The sequence below is a fragment of the Schistocerca gregaria genome, chromosome 7, assembly GCF_023897955.1.
Source record: "Schistocerca gregaria isolate iqSchGreg1 chromosome 7, iqSchGreg1.2, whole genome shotgun sequence".
Taxonomy (NCBI): domain Eukaryota; kingdom Metazoa; phylum Arthropoda; class Insecta; order Orthoptera; family Acrididae; genus Schistocerca; species Schistocerca gregaria.
In genome coordinates this window covers 84712941-84730414 of record NC_064926.1, presented here as the reverse complement: position 1 = coordinate 84730414, position 17474 = coordinate 84712941, and the positions used below count along the sequence as shown (strand labels likewise).

General features: G+C 43.5%; 3 non-coding genes across 3 annotated transcripts; all 3 read left to right on the top strand.

Annotated features, from left to right (window-relative positions):
- The first annotated feature begins 532 nt into the window (after positions 1–532).
- Positions 533–607, top strand: Trnas-uga (transfer RNA serine (anticodon UGA)). The gene has a single exon. It is a non-coding gene; the product is annotated as a tRNA-Ser (tRNA).
- A 527-nt stretch (positions 608–1134) lies between these two features.
- On the top strand, positions 1135–1209 carry Trnas-uga (transfer RNA serine (anticodon UGA)). Its single transcript has one exon. It is a non-coding gene; the product is annotated as a tRNA-Ser (tRNA).
- Positions 1210–1736: 527 nt separating this feature from the next.
- Trnal-caa (transfer RNA leucine (anticodon CAA)) lies at positions 1737–1811 on the top strand. The gene has a single exon. It is a non-coding gene; the product is annotated as a tRNA-Leu (tRNA).
- Positions 1812–17474: the final 15663 nt, after the last annotated feature.

Below are 17474 nucleotides of genomic sequence, written 5' to 3'. Positions count from 1 at the left end.
GGCGCACAGTTTTAATCTGCCAGGAAGTTTCATATCAGCGCACACTCCGCTGCAGAGTGAAAATCTCATTCTGGAAACATCCCCCAGGCTGTGGCTAAGCCATGTCTCCGCAATATCCTTTCTTTCAGGAGTGCTAGTTCTGCATGTCTCGCAGGAGAGCTTCTGTAAAGTTTGGAAGGTAGGAGACGAGGTACTGGCAGAAGTAAAGCTGTGAGTACCGGGCGTGAGTCCTGCTTCGGTAGCTCAGTTGGTAGAGCACTTGCCCGCGAAAGGCAAAGGTCCCGAGTTCGAGTCTCGGTCGGGCACACAGTTTTAATCTGCCAGGTAGTTTCATATCAGCGCACACTCCGCTGCAGAGTGAAAATCTCATTCTGGAAACATCCCCCAGGCTGTGGCTAAGCCATGTCTCCGCAATATCCTTTCTTTCAGGAGTGCTAGTTCTGCATGTCTCGCAGGAGAGCTTCTGTAAAGTTTGGAAGGTAGGAGACGAGGTACTGGCAGAAGTAAAGCTGTGAGTACCGGGCGTGAGTCGTGCTTCGGTAGCTCAGTTGGTAGAGCACTTGCCCGTGAAAGGCAAAGGTCCCGAGTTCGAGTCTCGGTCGGGCACACAGTTTTAATCTGCCAGGAAGTTTCATATCAGCGCACACTCCGCTGCAGAGTGAAAATCTCATTCTGGAAACATCCCCCAGGCTGTGGCTAAGCCATGTCTCCGCAATATCCTTTCTTTCAGGAGTGCTAGTTCTGCATGTCTCGCAGGAGAGCTTCTGTAAAGTTTGGAAGGTAGGAGACGAGGTACTGGCAGAAGTAAAGCTGTGAGTACTGGCCGTGAGTCGTGCTTCGGTAGCTCAGTTGGTAGAGCACTTGCCCGCGAAAGGCGAAGGTCCCGAGTTCGAGTCTCGGATGGGCACACAGTTTTAATCTGCCAGGAAGTTTCATATCAGCGCACACTCCGCTGCAGAGTGAAAATCTCATTCTGGAAACATCCCCCAGTCTGTGGCTAAGCCATGTCTCCGCAATATCCTTTCTTTCAGGAGTGCTAGTTCTGCATGTCTCGCAGGAGAGCATCTGTAAAGTTTGGAAGGTAGGAGACGAGGTACTGGCAGAAGTAAAGCTGTGAGTACCGGGCGTGAGTCGTGCTTCGGTAGCTCAGTTGGTAGAGCACTTGCCCGTGAAAGGCAAAGGTCCCGAGTTCGAGTCTCGGTCGGGCACACAGTTTTAATCTGCCAGGAAGTTTCATATCAGCGCACACTCCGCTGCAGAGTGAAAATCTCATTCTGGAAACATCCCCCAGGCTGTGGCTAAGCCATGTCTCCGCAATATCCTTTCTTTCAGGAGTGCTAGTTCTGCATGTCTCGCAGGAGAGCTTCTGTAAAGTTTGGAAGGTAGGAGACGAGGTACTGGCAGAAGTAAAGCTGTGAGTACTGGCCGTGAGTCGTGCTTCGGTAGCTCAGTTGGTAGAGCACTTGCCCGTGAAAGGCGAAGGTCCCGAGTTCGAGTCTCGGACGGGCACACAGTTTTAATCTGCCAGGAAGTTTCATATCAGCGCACACTCCGCTGCAGAGTGAAAATCTCATTCTGGAAACATCCCCCAGGCTGTGGCTAAGCCATGTCTCCGCAATATCCTTTCTTTCAGGAGTGCTAGTTCTGCATGTCTCGCAGGAGAGCATCTGTAAAGTTTGGAAGGTAGGAGACGAGGTACTGGCAGAAGTAAAGCTGTGAGTACCGGGCGTGAGTCGTGCTTCGGTAGCTCAGTTGGTAGAGCACTTGCCCGCAAAAGGCAAAGGTCCCGAGTTCGAGTCTCGGTCGGGCACACAGTTTTAATCTGCCAGGAAGTTTCATATCAGCGCACACTCCGCTGCAGAGTGAAATTCTCATTCTGGAAACTTCCCCCAGGCTGTGGCTAAGCCATGTCTCCGCAATATCCTTTCTTTCAGGAGTGCTAGTTCTGCATGTCTCGCAGGAGAGCTTCTGTAAAGTTTGGAAGGTAGGAGACGAGGTACTGGCAGAAGTAAAGCTGTGAGTACCGGGCGTGAGTCGTGCTTCGGTAGCTCAGTTGGTAGAGCACTTGCCCGCAAAAGGCGAAGGTCCCGAGTTCGAGTCTCGGTCGGGCACACAGTTTTAATCTGCCAGGAAGTTTCATATCAGCGCACACTCCGCTGCAGAGTGAAAATCTCATTCTGAAAAAATACACTGTCGATAAAAATAAGTCATTAGTTCTGAAATGGACAGTATATAAAGAACAAAAGTTCTTTTTAACATTTGTACCATATGTTAGCATAACATCTCAATACTTGTGTATGTATATTTCTTTGTCAAAGCAATTCTTGGCAATAATTCTTATTTGTTAGTGTAACAATGTTGAAATGAGTGTTTAGAAGCAAAAACTTTTTACTTGTACATGATATTTAGAAAATGTGTTAGGAATAGATTTTACTTAATTAATATATTTATATAAACAATATTTCTAAGAAAATCGATGTGAAAGACTCCTCACTTTCGATAACAAACTTCTTAAAAAACAATCTTCACACTTAAATAAAGAAAGAAAAAAATTAAAAATTAATAATACCATAAAAATATTCTTCTCTTGTCATTTTTAATTATAATGTGGAAGAATATAAAAGTATAAATTAGTAATACAAACTAGCATAGAACAGAATAACGTGGCTGAACAATATGCAACAAAATTTAAATAAATTAGAAAATTTTTGACTGACTTAGACAACGATTCAATCATTGCCTAAATTCAGTGCAAAAATTAAGCTCGAAGGGTGGTGATATGGTAATTTACAACAAGTTAGATAAGTAATTAAAGATAATTGAGGGTCACTGTAGACCATTTTGATAGTTTTCTCTTTTGTGAAACTTAAATTAAACCTAGATTATAGATGTGATATGGCATAGGTCATCCTTCGATCGATTGTAGAACTTGGAAACCCATTCAGGGAATATTCGTTCACATTTTTGTTGAACGCAGTTGGTTTTTACCATCCTGTATTAAAACATCTCCTTTTATCAATAGTGCAATTTACAAACGATGTTTTGTGAGTAGAATAAAATTTCCAATGGTAAACTTAACTGCTTTTTCGGCGTTATTTTACCAGCTAACTAAAAATAGGAAAGCCTTGAACCACTTCCACTAAATTTAGTTAGTATTAAGATTCTTTTACAGGGAGTGCAATGGAACTGACGCTGAGATCATTTAGTATTTGGTTATATCATCGCTAATCTCACTGAACTCTTCTGAATTCTACATGTCATGTGTGGTCTGGCGTCTCCTTACCAGCAACAGGTCCCAGACGCAAACTAGTTAATTCCCTAAAAAACATGCTCATAGCGTCGTTGCGCGAAAGTGGTAGGGAGACACGACATTGAACAAACAGACACCGCCATGAATGTTTAGACCCCATATTGCTAGACGCGTGAAAGATCTCTTGCGCGCGTCGTTTGGTGATGATCGTGTGCTCAGCCGCCACTTTCGCCATGCTTGGCCTCCCAGGCTCCCAGACCTCAGTCCGTGCGATTGTTGGCTTAGGGGTTACCTGAAGTCGCAAGTATATCGTGATCAACCGACATCTCTAGGGATGCTGAAAGACAGCATCCGACGCCAATACCTCACCATAACTGTGGACGTACTTTATAGTGCTGTTCACAACCTTATTCCTCGACTACAGCTATTGTTTAGGAATGATGGTGGGAAAATTGAGCATTTCCTGTAAATAGCATCATCTTCACTTTGTCTTACTTTGATACGGTAATTATTGCTATTCTGATCAGGTGAAGCGCCATCTGTCGGACATTTTTTGAACGTTTGTATTTTTTTGGTTCTAATAAAATCGCACGTAATTACAAGCATGTGTGTCAATTTGTACCTCTCTCTCTACATTATTCCGTGATTTATTCTTTTCAAATTTATGCTGACTTTTTGATCACCCGGTACTTATGTAATACCACATGCCCAATATCCTCATCACTCGCGACTTTTCGCCAATTCGCGTTAGAGTTCGAGCCAGGCATCCATCCGCACTGAAGAGATGGTTTGCGTCCTCGCCTCCAGCAGCCACTAAGAATTAAAGACACAATGGTGTTACACTGGCTGTGAATGGGCATTGATTTAAATCAATTGGGAAAGTTGAAAATTTGTGTCGGATGGCGATTGGGACCCGGTCTACTGCTTCTTTGGCAGATGCTCTGACCGTTTTCGAATCCCGATCCAATAAAAATATGAACTTCTCCATTGATTTAAATCAATGCCCACCCACAGCGAGTATAACTCCATTGTGCCTTAATTCATAGAGGCTGCTGGACCAAAGTGGTGCCTGTTCTTTGGCACACGTTGCAACCAGTGTAATTCCTTTGTGTCTCATTTCGTAGCTGCTGAATCAACCTGGTGTCTATTCTTTCTGACATGTCTGAAAGAAAGTATACCACAATATATACTTAAGGCGAGGTGCGGATGCGTACCGGGCTCGAGCTCTGACGGGAATCGGCGAAATGTCGCGACTAATGAGGATAATGTACGAGCGGCGCTACATTAATAGTGCGTGGGTAAGTTGGATCTGACGGGAGGCGTGCTAGGGTAGACCGTACATGTGCGACGACCGCTGTGTCCAGATGGCTTAGTGGTAAGCTGCAAACCCGAGTTCGAATCCTGGCCCGCCACAAATTTTCAACTTTCCCCATTGATTTAAATCACTGTGTATACGCAGCCAGAGTCTGTAATTCCGATGTGTTACTGTTATTCGCCGTTTCTTGTATAATCGGGAAAAGTCGCGAGCTCTATCTTCTTATCTCGTGTTTTCTTCTGAAAATCTCGTGCTTGTGCTCTTGTTAACTTTACTATTACAGAGATCGCCTAAACTTTATTTTTTTTAATTGGTCCTGTGCGCAACAAATAACTTACTTGGTCTGTCTGCTGCCACTGCTTGATCTGCTGCATTCCATTATTTAACAAAAACCCAAAAAAAACCTATTATTCATGCTGAGTGCAATGCATGTTCTGTATGGCGGCTCCCGCTGTTGCTGCGGATGTTGCTGCTTACTAGAAATACATATAATCCAACAGAAAGGGTTTGGTCAGATCTAAACTCGATACATGATAACCCAAACACGTCATTCCTCAAAACAAAAACAAAAAAAACACCTATATTCTGAAAGCGATTCTTTCTCATTCAATTAACAAAACGCTAGAAGCTCTTTGAACAATCGTTTCGTATGTAAATCTGTCTCCAGTGGCATTAAAGTAATATTACAAATTAATCAAACTCTTGAGACAGACTGAAATACTTCTCAGTTAAATGCATAGTGAAACAATTCCCTGACAATTAAAAAAGAAATTAATGACAAAACTGAATACTTAATCTATTTGCCTAACAATGGTTTCCCTTAAGAATTCAACTCCTATCATTATCAAAATTATCCTCTGCTGCTACGCACATACACAAACCCTTTCCTTTAAATTAATAAGCGAGCTGCAAATTATTAAAAAAATATCAACTCTCTACCAAACTCTGTGTCGCTGCTGGCGGACACGGCGGTACGGCAGCTCGGCGACGACCACTTGCCCAATACACATTCGCATCACAGCAGGCGGGCTCCTACACTGGCTTCAAAACTGCCACTAGTTAATCCGTGCACTGCGAGGCGCGATAACAATATCTTTGATTCCAGAGCTAGTGTATGCGCGCTGTAGCCAACCTTTAAATCCTAAGAGAGTATTGCCAACTCTCATAATCCCCAGCCTCATTTTTGAAAATTTTGCAGGGTAATTCTTGCCTAACATATTGGCAAGGAACAACAGAATTTTTTTTTCACAAAACGACGAATAAATTAGGCAAAGAGAAAAAATGTTGCAATTTATATCCAGTGACTAAAAGTATTTCTTGCTTAGCATCTAAGTATTCTTTTTTTTTTTTTTTTTTTTTTTTTTTTGCAAGACGACGAAAATTTTCTTGCATGGCATATAGGCAAGAGAAAATGTTAAAAATTTATACAAAATGGCAGAAATGTTGCTTGCCTAATTGACTGGAAAGGAGATAACATGGCTCGTTTTACAAAAATAATATGAAAATGTTGCTAGCCTAGTATGTATGTAAAAAGAAAACATCAAAGGAAATATAACAAGTTTCATATATAAGTAGATAAAAAAAGATCATATAAGTTTTAACAGATTTATAACAGTAACTACTTAAGCATTGAATAGTCTTCAATAAGCTAACATAACCTAATAACCAGTAAAAAATTATATTTTATTTTCTGCATTTGGGAACTTACGTTTCCTTGACATTAATCAGTAGTGGTCTGGCTACATGATATTTTATGTTTTTATGCTCGCAGTTCCCTCTGGTCAAAAGAAATCAGGTCAACATATTTTAAGTGCAGCAGACTCAGGGACTTCATATCCACTGACAACCACACTAATATTCCAACATCAGTTAATTAACGGTGTAGGCAGACTCAGGGATTTCATATCCACTGACAACCACACCTGAAGTCAAATTTTCCTCTGGTGGGACAGTTTGACAACGTAGGCAGACTCAGGGACCTCCTGTCCACTGACAACCATACGTCACTGCGTTATTGCATAAGTTCCTCCTCAAACTTATGTAGTACAAGTCTCGCTCGAGTATTTCTTTATACTGGAAACGTCATATTTTATAGAAAATAGATTCTCTCTTTCAAATACTATATCTCTCACCTAATTGCAGAAATTAAGCAAGGAATCATATTATATCATATTAAGAGGCATGTGAGCTCTGAGCTCATTTAAATGTTTTCTTTAACTCTATTGCCACAGCAATGACAGATTTGTGGCATATATTTTTCAAACCAATCATAATATGATTAAAATGGTTCAAATGGCTCAGAGCACTATGTGACATAACTGCTGTGGTCATCAGTCCCCTAGAACATAGAACTACTTAAACCTAACTAACCTAAGGACATCTCACACATCCATGCCCGAGGCAGGATTCGAACCTTCGACCATAGCAGTCGCACGGTTCCAGACTGTAGCGCCTTTAACCGCATGGCCACTCCGGCCGGCTCATAATATGAGGCTCACCACACAGTGGCAAGTTCATTTTCTTACGATTAGTTTGGCCAATAACAGTGTCAAAGTTTTGATTGTGACCACAAATCATTACAAATGTGGCACCACACAATAAAATATTATTTTAATTTCAAGGCATAAATCATGTGCCGTCGAACCTATTATTTTACCTATTATTTTTTACATTACTAGTGATGCGTAAAGCGAATGTTACAATATTTGTTACAATAAATGTTATGTACATTTTCATTATAACATATTTAAATAATCCTACAAATAGAAAAGGAATCCATAGTGATGCTATTATATATAATAAAATTTACAGAATCATTTAGAAAAAGTCTAGCCAACATCTTGCCAAATCAATTCATGAATATGTAAAAAATTTAGTTAATAATTACGTGACTTTGCTAGGGCTATAATTGTCTTTTCAACAAGGTGATCACTTAAAGAGCGATCACTTACTCGATAGAAGAAAGAGTGAGAAAGGGCTTGTCCATTGCCGTATTGAAGAAGCAATCTCAACTTTCTCCCCCTCGAATATGAAAGCAGCTTAAAATCAGATGAAAGTAACTGCAAGTGGAGTAAAATCTCTGGACAATGATCAATGATGCTGAAAGAAGTAGTGCGTGTCATTGTTTAATTAATCACCCCAGCATTCCTGTTGGTCGAAAAGTGGTTTGTAACACAACCAATAAATCTCCAAGACTGCATTGGGGTTTAAGTGCTGCACTTCCCGAATACGGTACCACTACCTTGACTATTTAATGGCTTTCTCTTTCTTTCTTTTTCTTTCATCGGTCTTCTGACTGGTTTGATGCGGCCCGCTACGAATTTCTCTCATGTGCTAACCTTTTCGAGTAGCACTTCCAACTAACGTCCTCAATTATTTGCTGGATGTATTCCAGCCTCTGTCTTCTTCTGCGGTTTATGCACTCTACAGCTCCCTCTAGTAACATGGAATTCATGACCTCATGTCTTAACAGACGTCCTATCATCCTGTCTCTTCTCCTTATCAGTGTCTTCCACACATTCCTTTTCTCTCCGATTCTGCACAGAGCCTCCTCATTTCTTACCTTATCAGTCCACCTAATTTTCAACATTCGTCTGCAGCAATGGAGAGATCGTCATGACACTTCTTCAACTACAGGCCACATGTCCTGTGAATACATGTTACGTGTCTTTAATGCAGTGGTTTCCACTGCCATCTGCATCCTCATGCAGTTGATCATTGCTGATTCTTCCGCCTTTAGGGCTAGTTTCCTATCCCTAGGATAAGGCCGTTGGCAGAGTGAGGGTGACTTCTTATGCTGGAAGTCTTCGGCCGCCAATGATGATTATTATTCAGAATTTAAGCAACAGAGGAATTGGAACCCGGGACCGAATACGTTTTGATTTTGAATCAAATACGCTACCCCTAGACCCCGGGTTTTGCTTGGCATACGACCAGAAATGTTTCTTGGTACTTTACTGACACGGATATTCCTTCCAGAAACCATAGATGTGGAAAATTGATATGAGTATTTATAATGTGTTTCCAATTACCTTTTTATAGACACAGTAGTTTGCATTATCTTTAAGTGGAACTTGCTAACGGCTGTCACACAAGGGTGTTACAAAATTTACATGTATAATATTTTGCTGTTGCGTATGCCACAATCTGTGAATGCTGATGGCTACGATTATTATTCATAAGTACTATCACAGACTACTTGAGTGTTAGTGGATAACGTTAAAAATCTAGATGTTGTAAGACGGTGACCTTTGTTGCCCATAGAGCCCAGATTTACTGCTTATAATTGCATGATATAAATAGCGTTTCAAAGCGAATTATTGCTTAATTAGCTACTTAATATTCCAGTCGTCTTATCCTTCAACTACACTCCGTATATTTATGCACTGGAGAAACCTTGACGCTACTGCAGCAGCTTCATGGACAACCTGTTTGCCACCATTGTCACACGACACATGTCATAAGCCAATGTTTCTGAAATGAAGAAGAGGCGTAGAAGTTGTATAACAGCACGAGATACATCGATATAGAAATGTCTGGAACAAAATTTCTGTGACAAAAAGTGAAAATCAGCGGAAGGGGCACCATTTTTTTGGTCAAACTGTAGCAGGGTGTAGTCTCAGTTAAAGCAAATGCTCAAAACTGCAACCTTCCTTGAAGTCGAGTTAACTTTGTGATACTGTGGTGTGCGTACTGTAAGACCTTCAGTACACACACCATCAGATTGTTTGATTTGTCGCTCTAACGAAGTAGACGGGTGTCAGCAATGTGTCTCGTGGTCTTATCGTGGCGTGTTTATCTTCTGCCGTTAGGTCAGCCGATAGAAATGCCACTTGCACGCTTAGAGTAGCAGATTGATGGTGACCAACTTTAAAACAGAACTTGATTAATTTTCACACACATTTATTAAAATAATAAAAAACATAAAAATTACTTAACTCTGTTCCGGATGCTATTTACAATTGACAATCTGAAGTTCCCTTGGTACTGGTGCGTTAATCTTATTCTCATATATCTCTGATACTTGAAAAAGTGTCTATGTGTTTATCTTCATGGCTATGTACAGGAATATGGTAATCTTATTAGGCGCAGACTGAAAGTTGACTGTAGACTGGTACAGACTAACGCAGACTGGTACAGACAAATGCACATTCGTTATTGTTGTGGTTGGCAGGAGAGCCAACACAGGGTTACTAAAGGAGGCCGAAATGCACGCGTTTCAGCTCACGCAGGCTGGCGTGAGGCTTGGAACATGACAAGGGAATTAGAATTGAGAAAAACGGACGTGGCTGGTGGAATACTTAACTTTAATCCATTAATGACGAACGTCGCTCTTGACGATACATGGTTTACTATATCCATAGTACTGATAATGGGGCATTGCTAGGTCGTAGCAAATAACGTAACTGAAGGCTATGCTAACTATCGTCTCGGCAAATGAGAGCGTAGAAGTCAGTGAACCATCGCTAGCAAAGTCGGCTGTACAACTGGGGCGAGTGCTAGGAAGTCTCTGTAGACCTGCCGTGTGGCGGCGCTCGGTCTGCAATCACTGATAGTGGCAACACACGGGTCCGACGTATACTACCGGACCGCGGCCGATTTAAAGGCTACCACCTAGCAAGTGTGGTGTCTGGCGGTGACACCACAGTTATAATACCTCGCGCGTTCATATATCACTGCGCGGGTATGATCCACGAGGAGAAAAGGTTCTATGTTAGCAGCAATCTCATTGGCTGCGCTACATATTAATTCGCGGATCGGCGGAAGCAGAATTTGGTCCGTCTCTATGGCAGCGCCATCTCGTAGTGCGGTGACAGACGAGCGCTGCGCCTGCGCTGTTGTGCTTAGTGGGGCGAGGTCTAGTGGGAAATTCGTGTACGCGCTTACGCGGAACTATGTACACAACAGATACATAACGCTGCTTTCACTGTTACAGGCCTCCTGTCATTTGAAAAAGAGAGGCAACTTCTTGTACGAGTTACTGTTCTCCGTTTACAGGTCATTGGTAATCACATGTCCGAAACAGCAGACACCAATTTGATCCTGCAGCCATTAACCAAGACAAAAAGGAATTACGACATGCAGCTGCTACTGGGTATTGAGTTAGATCAACCGGAGAAGTTAATAATTTGTGTTGGACCAGGATTCGAGCCCAGGTCTCCTGTTTATTAGGCAGATGCTCTAACTACTGAACCAGCTGGACACAGCGGTCATCGCAGCTGCACAGATTCTTAACGTACCCGCATCCTGCTAACGTAGTGCCGCTGCCCATTATTCTGATTACGTTAATTGCCATAAGGAGAGAATTGCCAGTGATACCTTCAGAGCAGATTCTCCCCATTCTCGAACTCTTACGGGAATCGGCGAAACGCCACGAATAATGAGGGTAATGGGCAAGGGCGCCACGTCAGTAGCTCGCGATTAAGTTGAGAATTCGGGTCTGATGGGAGGCGTGGAGCTGCGATGGCCGCCGTGTCCGGAGACGTTTCCTGAGCGAAATGGGAAAATGCACAACGAATTCGAGATTCATTGGCGCGTCCAAATTTAACACCTCTATCCATACAGAGTAACAGTTGTAGACATGAGAGCAAAGAGCAGGACAGAGAGGGACAGAAAGACGCATAGTCTCAAAAGGTACTTGATTGGATTTTATCAAATCAGACTGAAGTTCCTCATAATGAGAAATGAGAAGAAGCGCTCTGTATGTAGTTTAAACAACTTTCGTGTAGTTAAGGGCACGGCCCAAACTATGCTTTATTGACCCTTTTCGATAGGTAAGACTGTCAACTGATTATACGTCGTATCACATTGTGCTTTCATTATTCACGCCATGTTAACTTTTAAGTCATGTTCCACAGTGCGTTCATGACTCAAGTCATGTTAACGTCTACCTTGCTGTGAGTAATGAACACATAATGGAAATGACGTACAACAGAAAAATTTTTAAAAGTGTGAAGACGAGAGTCTTTCCCGTCGAAACTGGCCAATAAAAGATAGCTTCCAACGCGACCTTGGCTACAAAATATTTCTTTAACTGATCATCATACCACTCTCCTCTGGCCCTGCGACCGAGCGCCATTTCGGAGATGACGAAGACGGCCAAGGGTGACAGAGACAGAGGGATGCAGAGTCGTGGGCCATGAGATGATTGGACATTTTTATAATCTAACGAGCTTTAAGCTCCTCCATTTCAATACGAGAGTAGAACTCGCTAGAGTGTGGGGCGGTAGACGACCGAGTAAGGCGTCGAGTTTGAAATATTTGGAAATTTCTGGTAAGAACTATGGGAACAAATTGCTGAGGTCATCGGTCCCTAGGCTTAAGCGCTACTTAATGTATCTTAAACTAATTTCCGCTAAGGACAACACACGCACCTATGCCCGAGGGAGGACTCGAACCTCCGACGGGGTAGCCGCGCGAACCCTGACAAGACGCCCCAGACCGCACGGCTACCCCGCGTGGCAGACGAGTATGAAGGAACTACGACAGGAGGGAGGGAGTATGATTGGTCACTTTCAGATTTAACACCTTTTGCTTTCCCTCAGCCCTGGCGACCGCGGAATGGCGTCACCGCGCAAGTGATTCCAGGCAGACAGGAGAGAGTGTCCGGTGACGAACGGTGAGTCCTGAGTGCTGGCGCAGCATCAGATTGCAGGCACTAGGCAAAACGAAGCCATGTGTGAGGTCTAAACTGTCACTGGTAGGACCGAGTTTCGGCCACTGTGAATTAAGTTTATATCGCATTCGTTTCGTTGTTTACGTGATTCCGGCAAATCAGGGAGTCGTCTGGGCTCGTTCTTACGTGTCGTATTGACTGTGGATTCAACATCTACATCTACATCTACATGATTACTTTGCTGTTCACATTTAAGTGCTTGGCAGAGTGTTCATCGAACCAGAATCACACTATCTTCCTACCATTTCACTCCCGAACAGCGAGCGGGAAAAACGAACACCTAAAACTTTCTGTTGGAGCTCTGATTTCTCTTATTTTATTTTGACGATCATTCGTGCCTATATAGGTTGGGCTCAACGAAATACTTTCGCATTCCGAAGAGAAAGTTAGTGACTGAAATTTCGTAAACATATCTCACCGCGACGAAAAACGTCTTTCCTTTAATGACTTCCATCCCAACTCGAGTATCATATCTGCCACACTCTCTCCCCTATTACGTGATAATACAAAACGAGCTGCCCTCAAAAGTATTACCGGTTGTCTGCTCCTCCCTAGAGCGTTTACTTTCGTCGCTCTGTCACCAGGGACTGTAAAACTGTGCGCTAGTCAGCAGAGGCGTGTTTCTGAGATGTGGCTCTAAGGTATGCAAGGGGACAATACACTGAGGTGACAAAAGTCATGGGGTACGTCCTAATATCGTGTCGGACGTCCTTTTCCCGAAGTTCTGAAACAACTCGACGTGGGACGGACTGGAAGTCAGTGGCAGAAATACTGAGCCATGCTGCCTTTGTAACCGTCCATAATTACGAAAGTGTTGCCTCTCGATTACGTTCCTTAAATCGTCGGTCGGATTCTCATCGGCCGATCTGGATGGTCAAATCACTTGCTCGAACTGTTCAGAATTTTCTTCAAACAAATCGCGAAAAATTGTAGCCCGGGGCATGATATCGTTGTTTAGGAACATCAAGTGAATGAATGGTTGCAAGTGGTCTCCAAGTCGCCCATCATAATCATTTCCAGAGTGTGATAGTTCATTTGCACTAGAGGATCCAGTCCATTTCGTGTAAAAACAGCCCACGCCATTATGGAGCCACCACTAGCTTGCACAGTGCCTGGTCAACAATTTAGGTCCACGGCTTCGTGGTGTCTGGTGCCCCACTCGAACCATACCTGACCACGCCACGGTTTTCCAGTCGTCTAGAGTCCAACTGATATGGCCACGAGCCCAGAACAGGCGCTTCTAGCACAGGCATTCACGTCGGACGTCTAGCGCCATAGCTCATAAACGCCAGATTTCGCCGCACTCTACTAACGTTTATGTTTGTCGTATGTCCCATATTTATTTCTGTGATTGTTTCACATTTTCATGTTAATACTTAAAACGCTGTTGCTCTCGTTCGTTAAGTGGAGGTTTGCTATCTTTGGCCAGAAAAAAACATGTTCTTTGAGAATTTCTTCCTCGGGATGTGTTATAGATATCAAGGTCAAATTTGGTCAAAATGTTTGTTGATACTTCCTCTATAAACTGGAATTTTTTCGACTGGAAATGTCGAAGACCAAAGGCGAAAGTGCCGTCGGAACTAAACAAAATTTCGATTTAGACCTCCACTCGCGGTATGTCACCGGTCAGCCGGCTCATCGGAAATCAAAATTGAGTTGACGTTAGCGAATTATACAAGATTATTTAGGAGTTGTACATCGCGTAAGTTATTTGGACCACAGGAAACAAAATGACGGCCATTTGAAAAAAAAATGGGGTTTTTTCATCGATTTTTCGACTTCGTCGGCCAAGTAAAAACATTTATAGTTGATGGATCGGAATAAAAGTGGTACAACTCCTAGACAACTTAGTTAGCTTCGTCGGAAACATAGAATAATGCCAATCGGTTCAGTAGATTTGACATGACCATACCGCGCGATAAAAAAGCCATTTCGTGGAAAACACGTTTGTAGTTTTGACTACATATAAATCCAGTATTATGCAACTTACTTTCAATCTGCTGTTCCGGGTTCATAAAGTAGTCGGAGAGGAAAAGAATATGAACACTGATAAGGAGAAGGGACAGGATGATAGTACATCTGCTAAGGCATGAGGGAACGACTTCTATGGTACTAGAGGGAGCTGTAGAGGGCAAAAACTGTAGAGGAAGACAGAGATACGTCAAGCAAATAATTGAGGACGTAGGTTGCAAGGGCTACTCTGAGATGAAGAGGTTAATACAGGAAAGGAATTCGTGGCGGGCCGCATCAAACCAGTCAGTAGACTTCCTTCCTCTTCCTCATAGAGGGCGTTCTGCTCTATCTGGGCCATCCTGCGCTGCTCCAGAGCCGCTCGTACGGCCGGTGACAAGCAGTTTTCTGCCGCTTGAATCCGGGGGTCGTCCGAATGCTTGGCGAACTGCGTCCAATAGAGTCCCAGGGTGACGTCCATCGTTGCCATGGTCTTCAGAACTGCTGAATACCCTTCGTTGAAGCTGCTCACTGCCAGGAAAGTCTCAATCTCAACCGTCGGCGCACCAGAATGCAAATGCTTGCGGGCGATCGACAACTGTGTTGTCCATAGCCTGAAATTTGGTAATCTCGGAAAACTATTGACACTATAAATCTCGAAGTATTGAGTATAAACAAAATGGATAGGAAGCTCAGGGATGCTAATGCGAAATGGTTGCATAAAAATGTGAGTAAATCGAAAAATAAATCATTGTCTGTAAGACTGTCTCATTTATATAAAAGTCAAACCTTCGGGGAAATTAAAAAGGCGATAATATTAAGAATACAATAGGAATTTTACTATTGAACGAAGAATGGGGCATTTGTGAAACTGGAGAATGAGTACGACGATGTAAAATGGTGCAAGATATTCTAAATTGTGGAAAAATAGGGGTAAGCTATACGGAAAAACGGGTAATATACAACATGTACAAGAACCAAGAGCAAACAACAAGACTGGAAGGCGAACAAGGAAGTGCTCGGAATAAAAAGGCAGGGATGTATTCTTTCACCTCTACTGTTCAGCCCCTACATCGAACAAGAACTGACGGAAATGAAAGAAAGATTCAAGAGTGGGTCGAAAATTCTATCTTCAGTGAAAGTGAAGAAGAATTACATGATGTGTTAAATTGTATGAACAGTCTAATGAATACAGAATATGGACTGAGCAAGTCATAAAAGAAGGTAAGAAGAAAAAGCAGAAATGAGAACAGCGAGAACTTAAGGCCACAATCTGGAATCACGAAACTAAGAAACACTGCAAATAAGGCATCAAAATAATCCATGAAGAAGGAATGAGGACATAAAAAGGAACCCTCCTTGTCAGAAAGGGCACTCCTGGCCAAGATAAGTTTGCTGGTAACGAGCACAGGCCTTAATTTGAGGAAGAAACTTCTGAACATGTACGTTTGGAACACAACATTGCATGGTAGTGCCACGTGGACTGAACCGGAATAGAAGAGAATGAGGTGGAAAACGTTGACAAGAAGAAGGGACAGGATGATAGGACATTCGTTAAGATAACAGGAAACAACTTACATGGTGCTAGGGCGAGCTGTATATAGAGGAAAACAGATGTTGGAATACATTCAGCACTTCGTTGCGGGCCGCATCAAACCTGCCAGAGGATTGATGATTGAAAGAGTGTGGTGTCACCGCCAGACACCACACTTGCTAGGTGGTAGCCTTTAAATCGACCGTGGTCCGGTAGTATACGTCGGACCCGCGTGTCGCCACTATCAGTGATTGCAGACCGAGCGCCGCCACACGGCAGGTCTAGAGAGATTTTCTAGCACTGGCCCCAGTTGTACAGCCGACTTTGCTAGCGATGGTTCACTGACTTCTACGCTCTCATTTGCCGAGACGATAGTTAGCATAGCCTTCAGCTACGTATTTGCTACGACCTAGCAAGGCGCCAGTATCCGTAATATTGATATTGTGAATCATGTACCATAAAGAGCGACGTTCTCCATTAATGGATTAAAGTTAAGTATTCCACCAGCTACGTCCGTTTTTCTCAACTCTAATTCCCTTGTCATGTTCCAGACCTCACGCCAGCCTGCGTGAGCTACAACGCATGCATTTCGTCCTTCTTTAGTTATACGGGTTGGCTCTCCTTCCAACCACAGCATTGGCGACGAGGCAATACCGCGTTGTTTTCTAAATTGCCCTGATTTACTTGTGTAATGGCTTCGCCACAATCTCCAGATGTACTGTCCGAATTTTATCGCTTACAGAATCAGCAGAAGCAGGCCTTACTGGATGCCCTTGGACAGCTCGTCCAGGGTCAACAGGCGATGCAAAACGATGCGGCAGCAGCCGCTTCACCGCTAACGCAGCCACAACACGCTGTTGCACCCACTTTTCGACCTTTCGATGTTGCACTGGAAAGCTGCACGGAGTGGTCACGCCAATTTGGATTCCATCTCGGCGCCTACAGAATTCAAGGTAACGAGCGGCAGCCTATCCTCCTTTCTTCAGTAGGAGTGACCACGTACCGTGTGATAGTCAAATTATTTCCCCGACGCGACGTTGCAACTCTGTCCTACGAAGAAATTGTGTCTGCAGTAGCTGCATATTTTAAAGAATCAGTCAATGTTGCTGCAAAAAGGTATGCCTTCTTTCGTACAAAACGTACGGCAGGTCAGACTAATCGGGAGTGGGTTGCAACCTTGCAAGGCCTTACTTGGGATTGTGCTTTTGAGTGTCAATGTGGACTCCCTTATTCAGATACTATGGTACGTGATGCAATTGCACAGAACGTTTCTGATGTTCGTGTAAGGGAACAGATTCTGAAACTACTCAATCCCTCCCTTTAACAAGTGATGGACATATTGGATCGGCAAGACACACTTGACTTTGCTCAGGATTCATTTGAAACTTCGCCAGCAGTGTGTCAGGTTAACCGGCCCACCGGGCGAGCTGCACGGAGCAGTAAACAGCCCTCGCGCCCGCCCGCGCCGCTGCCGCCAGGCTCTCAGCCACGCGTGCCACGCCGGCAAGCAAATGCAGTGATCAAATCATGCCCGCTGTGTGCTACTAAACATTCGCGTGAGAATTGCCCGTCACGCCAAGCTGTTTGCTTTTATTGTAATAAAGAAGGACATGTCCAGAGTGTTTGCCAGAAAAAGCTCAGACCGGAAGCTCAAAACCGTTCCAGGTCCTTTGCTTCGCGCCGGAATCGGAATCGAACCAAGGATACTCAGGCTCGCGAAACTTCGCCCATGGAAATTCAGGTAGTTCAT